Source organism: Symphalangus syndactylus, chromosome 9, assembly GCF_028878055.3.
Source record: "Symphalangus syndactylus isolate Jambi chromosome 9, NHGRI_mSymSyn1-v2.1_pri, whole genome shotgun sequence".
NCBI lineage: Eukaryota > Metazoa > Chordata > Mammalia > Primates > Hylobatidae > Symphalangus > Symphalangus syndactylus.
Genome location: NC_072431.2, coordinates 57,709,994 through 57,718,959, shown reverse-complemented (window position 1 = coordinate 57,718,959; position 8,966 = coordinate 57,709,994). Strand labels below are relative to the sequence as shown.

General features: G+C 48.0%; 1 protein-coding gene across 1 annotated transcript in view; it reads right to left on the bottom strand.

Moving 5' to 3' along the window:
- Nucleotides 1–5,226: 5,226 nt before the first annotated feature.
- Nucleotides 5,227–8,966, bottom strand: part of LOC129489585 (myosin-16) — a 72,195-nt gene continuing 68,455 nt past the window's right edge. Inside the window, exon 43 of the mRNA XM_055292405.2 lies at nucleotides 5,227–5,605. The gene's annotated coding sequence lies outside the window, so the exon portion shown is untranslated. The remainder of the gene's footprint in view (nucleotides 5,606–8,966) is intronic.

Here is an 8,966-nt window from a genome sequence, read left to right as displayed (position 1 = left end):
CTCGCTCTGTCACCCAGGCTGGAGTGCAGTGGCACAATCTCGGCTCACTACAACCTCTGCCTCCTGGATTCAAGCGATTCAAGCCTTCTGAGTAGCTGGGATTATAGGCATGTGCCACCACAGCCGGCTAATTTTTGTATTTTTAATAGAGACGGGGATTTCACCATGTTGGTCAGGCTGGTCTTGAACTCCTGACCTCATGATCTGCCCGCCTCAGCTTTCCAAAGTGCTGGGATTACAGGCATGAGCCACCGCACCTGGGGAGTTGGAGTTGGGAGTCTTGAACAGCCCACACCAGTTGTTTTCTTGATGGAAGTGGACACCTTAATCAAGTGATCAAAGTTGACATCACGAACAGAGTTTAGGTTGACGTCATGTGTCTTCCAGTGTGATGCAGTAGGTGAGATACAACCTCACCTACATTATATACAGGACCTGAATCGGATCATGAGGAAACCATCGGACACATCTCTTTCACCCTTAGAATAAAGTCTGCACTCCGTAACAAGTCACAGAGGTCTCTGTGATCTATCACCTTTGTCTCTAACCACATCATCTATGTGGTAGACGCTGGCTGCCCACACAACACCTTTCCCTACTTGGCTTCCCTACTTTTGTTCTGGTGGCTCTCAGGGAAGCTAGGCCCTCCCCAAGTCCAGGGAATGAACCACGATTGGTCCACGTCTAATGCAGCAAGCCAATTCCCACTTGCCACTAGTTGGTTTTGGGATGGCGTGTGCCATCAATTTCTGCCAATCAACACTCACGAGTTCGTTTCATGGGGAGCTTCTGGAAAAAAATGTACTCCTTGATAAAAGGATGGCAAGTTCAGGCCGGGCACAGTGGCTCACGCCTGTAATCCCAGTACTTTGGGAGGCCGAGGCAGGCGGATCACAAGGTCAGGAGATCGAGACCGTCCTGGCTAACACAGTGAAACCCCGTCTCTACTAAAAATACAAAAAAATTAGCCGGGTGTGGTGGTGGGCGCCTGTAGTCCCAGCTACTTGGGGGGGCGCGGGAGGGCTGAGGCAGGAGAATGGCATGAACCCGGGAGGTGGAGCTTGCAGTGAGCCGAGATCGTGCCACTGCACTCCAGCCTGGGCACAGAGCGAGACTCCGTGTCAAAAAAAAAAAAAAAAGAGAGATGGTAAGTTCTCGGCTCACTACAAGCTCCGCCTCCCCGGTTCATGCCATTCTCCTGCCTCAGCCTCCTGAGTAGTTGGGACTGCAGACACCCGCCACCACGCCCTGCTAGTTTTTTGTATTTTTAGTAGTGACGGGGTTTCACCGCATTAGCCAGGATGGTCTTGATCTCCTGACCTCGTGATCCACCTGCCTCAGCCTCCCAAACTGCTGGGATTACAGGCGTGAACCACAGCGCCCGGCCATTATCTTTTTACTGGCTTAAACATGGCAGGGGAAGATATGATGCCTAACGCTGTGGCAATCACCTTGACAGGCCCAAGGGTGCTGCAGGATGGAAAGGTGGAGACCTGGCGCTTTCACACTGCACTCATTCTGAAACCATCTGCTGGGGCAGGGTGGGGTGTGTGTGTGTGTGTGAGATTGTTAAATGTCTCTGCCACGTATGCCATTGTTGGCTCAGTGTGCTGCCACCTGCAGCCGAGCACACTCTTAGCTGACACACCCTACCTACCTCCTCCTGCTCTCCCACTCTTCCTTCCCGCAAGCCCTCTCTCCCCTGGATGCCTAACTCCTACTCACCCTTAAGCTTCAGCAGAGACATGACTTCTTCCAGACACATTCCTTTATCCTCCAAGACTGAGCTGAGTGCCTCTCCTGTGGCACCCTGTACCTACTCCTACGGGAGCCTTTCTGATCACCAGACCTAATTCCCATAATGCATTTCTCCCTTCAGTCTGGTTACTTTATTGTTGCCTTATTTAAAGTTGGTTTTTAAAAACATCTGCAGGCCAGGCACAGTGGCTCACACCTGTAATCCCACCACTTTGGGAGGCCGAGGCAGACACGTCACCTGAGATCAGGAGTTCAAGACCAGCCTGGGCAACATGGTGAAACTAAATCTCTCTAAAAATCTCTACTAAAAATACAAAAATTAGCCAGGTGTGGTGGTGGATGCCTGTAATCCCAGCTACTTGGGAGGCTGAGGCATGAGAATCACTTGGACCTGGGAGGTGGAGGTTGCGGTGAGCTGAGATTGTGCCGTTGTACTCCAGCCTGGGCAACAAGAGCAGAACTCCGTCTCAAAAAAACAAAAACAAACAAAAAACATCTGTAGAGGGAAGTTTTATGGAAGTATCTGTAGAGGGAAGTTTTATGGAAGTATTACTGCAAAGCTACAGAACACATTTTTTATTAGCTTAAGCCAGGGCTCAGGAAGAAGTGGGAAGAAGAATCCCTTATAATAGCTGACAGGTTCCCTTTTAGCCTTTGATTCAACCATAACTCAAGGTTGACCTTTTCATGACAAATCCCTAGCCGGAGGACAAGTGTTGAAGTCCTACGGAATGCTAGAAGAAACTGGGCAAGTGTCTAATTGCAAAGTCACACTGCCGGGAAAGTGGAACTTGTATCTGTCTGACTTCAGAGTGTACAGATTTGACTTATGTAATTATAGAGGTGAAGGCTGGAGCAAAGTAAGGGCAAAATGCAGGGACATACATTCTCATTCAATATTAAGTGGGACTTTTTGACCATGATCATTAGTCAAAACTGGAATGGGGCTGGGCACAATGGCTGGCTCACACCTGTAATCCCAGCACTGTGGGAGGCCAAGGTGGGAGAATCACTTGAGCCCAGGAGTTCAAAGCTAGTCTGGGCAACATAGTGAGATCCCATCTCTACAAAAAACAAACAAAAAAATCAGCTGGGTGTGGTGGTATGCAGCTGTAGTCCAAGTTACTTAGGAGGCTGAGACGGGAGGGTCCCTTGAACCTGGGAGATTGAGGCTGCAGTGAGCTATCATCACACCACTGCACTCCAGTCTGGGCAACAGAGTAAGACCCTGGTTTTGGTTTTGTTTTGTCTCAGAACAAAATTAAAAACTGGAATGGGCTGCCTTTTTTCACTGGGAAGGTTCACGTAGAAGTTGGATTATCATTTTTTTCAGGGATGTTATGGAGGGGAATCCCCAGCTGCTTCAGAGTTGGTCTAGATGCCCTTTAAATGCCCCTTCCAGCCCTAGAATTTTCTAATATACAAGTCTAAGATTCTGTGATTTGGTGTCTTCCGGGAAATCCACATGCAGCAGTTAGAGACCCTGCCACCAGAGGGCAGTGTTATCACATTTGGTCCAATTGCATAGAAGGAACCAAAGTTCTCTCCAGGGCTCCGATAGAGAACGCCCAGCTTATTTTTTTGAGATAGGGTCTCGCTTTGCCACCCAGGCTGGAGTGCAGTGATGTAATCAGAGCTCTCTGCAGCCTCGACCTCCCAGGCTCAAGTGATCCTCCTTCTTCAGGCTCCCAAGTAACCAGGAATACAGGCGTGTACCACCATGGTTGGCTAATTTTTACATTTTTTGTAGAGACAGGGTCTCGATATGTTGCCCAGATTGGTCTTGAATTCCTGGCCTCAAGTGATCCTCCTACCTCGGCCTCCCAAAGTTCTGGAATCACAGGCTTGAAACACCTTGCCCAGCAGAGAGTGCCAAGTTCAGAACTATCACAGGGTTGATGTGCCCTTGTGTGAAGGTGGAGAGGGACCCACCAAAGAAGTAGTGTTCCTCTCTCCACCACCCTAGACAGTGATTTCTGCTTGCCAACAGATGGAGAGAGGTCAGAATGCTGGAAGACACGCCATTCCCAGAGAGCCAGTGTGTTCTGAGGGCTGGGAACTGGCAGGGAGCCCTCCCTCATGGTGTTGCCCCCACCACAGCTCTCCAAAGACTGGGAGAGCAAGGAAAGGAAAGGGTCGAGGAGTATTAGAAGATCACAACGGAAACCCTACCACACGAGGGAAGGTTGACGGACTCAGGAATGTTCAGCCTAGAGAAGAGAAAAATTGTAGGAACCTATCTTGAGAACTCACTTCCATGAAGGTTGTTCTGTAGGGCTTTGGGTAGAAACACCAGGTCAGTGGCTGGGGCCAGTGGCTCATGCCTGTAATCCCAGCACTTTGGGCGGCTGAGGTGGGGGGATCACCTGAGGTCGGGAGTTTGAGTCCAGCTTGGCCAACATGGTGAAACCCCGTTTCTACTAAAAATACAAAAATTAGCCAGGCGTGGTGGTGCATGCCTGTAATCCCAGCTACTTGGGAGGCTGAGGCAGGAGAACCGCTTGAACCCGGGAGGCAGAGGTTGCAGTGAGCCAAGATCGTGCCATTGCACTCCCGCCTGTGTGACAGAGTGAGACTGTCTCAAAAAAATTTTAAAAAGGAAGAAATAGCAAGTCAGCATGCAGATGCCACCGGGGGGCAGGTCTCATTCGGATTGAAGGAAGAACTTTCTGGCAATGTCAGGAAGGACACTACCCTGGGAGGCAGCTCATTCTTTCATTTACTCTATATGTGTTTACTGTGTGCACACTTCAGCCCTGGCAGTCTCTAGTTGCTGAGGATATAGTAGTGAACAAAATAGCTAACTGCCTGCCCTCACGGAGCTGACCCATTGGTGTCTAGACATCCTGGGAGATGAGACGGAACGTGCAGGGGCCATGTGGAGCATTAGCTTGGATGGACTTGACCTGCTCCAGAGCTTCCCTAACTTTCTTGGCTTTAAGAAACCTAGTTTGTTTTCATTTCTCTGATACTGACTTTCAAAATTTGGAAAGAACTTCACCAAGACTGTATTGTTTTCATGGTTTCCAGTAGAAGCAAGCCTGTGAATTAGTATATAGGGATGCAACCAAACTTTTTTATATGGCAGTGGTAAAAATTGCCTTTGGATAAGTCTTAGGAAAAGAAAATTTCTCCATTTAAAAACAAGCTCCAAGTCTAGTGTAGTGGCTCATGCCTGTAATCCCAACACTTTGGGAGGCTGAGGTGGGAGGATTGCTTGAGCCTAAGAATTCAAGACCTGTCAGAGCAACATAGTGAGAACCCATCTCTAGAAAAATAAAAGTTAGCCTGGCATAGCTGCACATCGGTACTGCTACTGTACTGTACTAGAGGCAGAGGCAGGAAGATTGCCTGTACCCAGGAGTTCAAGGCTGCAGTGAGCCATGATTGTGCCACTGCACTCCAGCCCGAGCCACAGAGCAAGACTCTCTAAGAAAGCAAAGAAGCTCCAGTTGGTCTATTTTTTTAAATGTTTCTTTTATTTAAGCTATATTGGGACATTAACATTGTCAACATGAGGAATTCTTTGTAGAGAACAGCCGGGTCACAGACATTACATATTCCGTCCTTGACATGAACATGTAGGAACTCAACTGAAACAGATCCATCATTACTGTCATCCAAATGCTTACTGCCGTCCCAGAGAAGCCCCACTCATTTTCATTCCTCTAATGGCGGGTTTTACATTCCCAAGCTCATTTTCCACCGTAGCACCCTTTATTCTTCACCACCTGTCTCTTCCTGGCTTGCACTTTCTTTTGCATAGTAAACATTCTCAGGACAGACCCAGTTTTCTGTTTTCATATTTGCTCCCTCTCAATGGACTGTAGCTGAGATCTGTATTACCCTGGAAAGAGAGAGAGAGAGAGTGAGCAAGGTGAGCAAGTCCATGTGGGTCAGAGCTGGGAGCTCTGACATCTTTGCTCCTGTCTTGCTGGAAAGACAGCTCCCTGGGATGCCTAGGAAGCTTCTGCAAAGGCTTCCTTCCTAGTAATGGATACTGTTGAGTTATACCTAGCTTGTTCTGCATGAGGTTTTGAGGGTTTAGAGACACCTTTGGGCATAATGTGCCCATACAAGTCATTGAGTGGGCTCAGAGTGCAGTGCGCTGGGATACAGAGCTCTCCCTGAGAGCCTGCCTGTGATGTGTCACAAGGGGTTTTGCTATTGTGATGTGACCATCTTTCAAAGAAAGAAAAGCTACTTCACGTCACATCCCACAAATGGATTTTTAAAATTAGTAAGGTTTCCTTATGGAGTTTATGGAATACTTGCACCCAGTACAGCCATTCACAGCCTCACCCCTGCCTACCCTACCCTGCTAGCTTCATCCCCCACCGCGCTGCAGCTCTCTGGCCTCATCCTGAGCCCATCTACTCCAGCCAGCCTGTGCCCTTGCACACATCCCACCTTTGCACTTTTGTGTGTGTTGGGCCTTCTATCTGGAATTCCCTTCTCTCCTCTGCCTGGTGAAGGATCGGTTTTATTTATTCTCTTAAATTTCTGTTAAAATATTTTATTTTTATGTTTTTAATTTTTTTCTTTTCAGTTTTTAAAATTTTTTTATTTTTCTGGAGACAGAGTCTCGCTCTTGTTGCCCAGCCTCGCAGGTTCAAGCAATTCTCCTGCCTCAACCTCCTGAGTAGCTGGGATTACGAGGACCTGCCATCATGCCTGGCTTATTAAATAAAAACAAAATGGATGGATCAGGACATGGAGAGTAGACCCCAGAGGCACAGCCTCATCACCTCTGGGTGCCAGTGGCAGGATGGCAGCCTGATGGCATGGAAGTAGATCCTTGCTGTGACAGAGCAATTGTACCAGGTCCAGCCAAACCAGGGCAGGGGACCTGCTTTAAAGGATGTCTAATCCTGGAGCCTAAGACTCCTAGTGGAAGGAGCTGAACTGTCTTCTGAGTCTGGGTGTGCAGGAAGCCTCATGAGTAGTTCCCACCTAGGTCAGAGCTCACTGGGAGGGATCCCTTTCAGGTTTTTGCCCTGAAAGGAGATGGTTACACATTAATGCAGAGACAAGCTTCTGATTTCCTTATCTTCCTGACCTAACCATTATTTCAGGATTAAAGAATTCAGAAAAAGATTCTGTGCCCCATATTTTATCTCCTCCCTAAGCAAACGGTCAGATAAAGCTCAGCTTCACGTCAAAGTTAAATGGGGTTATCGCTTTTGGCCAAAACCCAAACTGACCGCCATTACTGAAAGATAGCAAATCGTAACTGAGCAGGGAACCTTACCCTCCTCACTAGGGGCTGATTCAACAAGGTGTTGATTCAGTGAGGCCAGATATAATTCCCAGAAGCCATGGAGGTTGGTGCTTAGGGTTCAGCCCCATCCCACCTCCCGAAGTGAAACAGTCTTTGATTTGTTGCTGCCCTGATTAATCCCACACAGAGGGCAACCATATCAATCTCCACAGTAACTTCAAATAAAAGATAACTTGCCTTTTCATAGCACAGGGTGTGTGTGACCATGAGCAAGTCACCAAACTTCTCCAAGCTCATTTTCTTCACCTGACAAATGGGGATATTTATACCTACCTTGTAGGGTAGAAAAGAGAGTGAAAAGCATTTTCCATGCACTTAGCCACAACCACACTCATTTTTTACATTTTTTTGTAGGGAATAGGGTCTTGCTATGTTGCCCAGGCTGGTCTCGAACTTCTGGCCTCAAGTGATCCTCCCACCTTGGCCTCCCAAAGTGTTGGGATTAGAGGCGTGAGACACTGCGCCCAGCCCTTTGAGTTGCCTTTTCTTTCTTAGCACTTGGCTCTTGTTAAAGGAGAAACCTCCGCACCCTGGCTCCATGTATCTGGGTGGTTCTCAAACTCAGTCACACATCTGAGTCATCTGGAGGGCTTGCTAAATCACAGATGCTGGGCCCACCCCCGGAGCTGCTGATGCAGTAGGTCTGGAGCCAGGCCTAAGAATAGGCATTTCTAAGAACGTCCTAGGTGACACTGATGCTGCTGGTCCCGGGACCATGTTTTGGGATCCACTCCTCCAGAATCACATTCTGTGCCTTACTCTTCACTTTCCTTTTGCTTCTGTCCATGGGAAAAGGAGTGATTGATCTTGTTTTTTGGAATAAGGAACCGGGAAGAAAGAGCTGAGCCCCATCTAATCTCTCCTTTTAGATCTACTCCCCTGGATGATGGGTTCTGATCGTTCCTCTCCTGGGAATAGTGGCTGCTCCCCAGGGATCAAGCCTGCATTTGTTCAGTCCTGCAGGTTTTTTTTTGTTTTTGGTTTTTTTTTTGAGACAGAGTCTTGCTCTGTCACCCAGGCTGGAGTGCAGTGGCGTGATTTCGGCTCACTGCAACATGTGCCTCCTGGGTTCAAGCAATTCTAGTGCCTCAGCCTCCCGAGCAGCTGGGATTACAGGCGTGTGCCACCACACCTGGCTAATTTTGTATTTTTAGTAGAGTTGGGGTTTCAGGTATCTTTAATTTTGAGGCAAAGTACGAGGATGCCTACGGTGGACACACATTAAAGCCACATCCTCAATCTAGAATTATGGCATATTAAAACTGGTATTTGGGCCAGGCACGGTGGCTCATGCCTGTAATCCCAGCACTTTGGGAGGCTGAGGCAGGCAGATCACAAGGTCAAGAGATTGAGACCATCCTGGCCAACATGGTGAAACCCTGTCTCTACTAAACATACAAAAATTAGCTGGGCATGGTGGTGCACACCTGTAGTCGTCCTAGCTACTCGGGAGAATTGCTTGAACCTGGGAGGCAGAGGTTGCAGTGAGCTGAAATCCCACCACTGCACTCCAGCCGGGTGACAGAGCAAGACTCCCTCTCAAATAAATAAATAAATAAAACTAGTATTTTGACTTTTTTTTCTTTGAGATGGGGCCTCACTGTGTTGCCCAGGCGGGAATGCAGTGGTATGGTCATAGATCATTGTAACCTCAGACTCCTGGGCTCAAGGGATCCTCCTATCTCAGCCTCCTGAGTAACTGGGACTACAGGTGTGCACCACCAGGCCTGGTAATGTTTTTTTATTTTTGTAGAGACAGGTTTTCATTGTGTTGCCCAGGCTGGTCTTGAACTCCCGGGCTTAAACCATCTTCCCACCTTGGCCTCCGAAAGTACTAGGATTTACAGGCACAAGCCACTGTGCCTAGCCTATTTTAACTTTTATATATTTATCTCCAACATTTTTCGTCCTTGATTAGTACTGAATT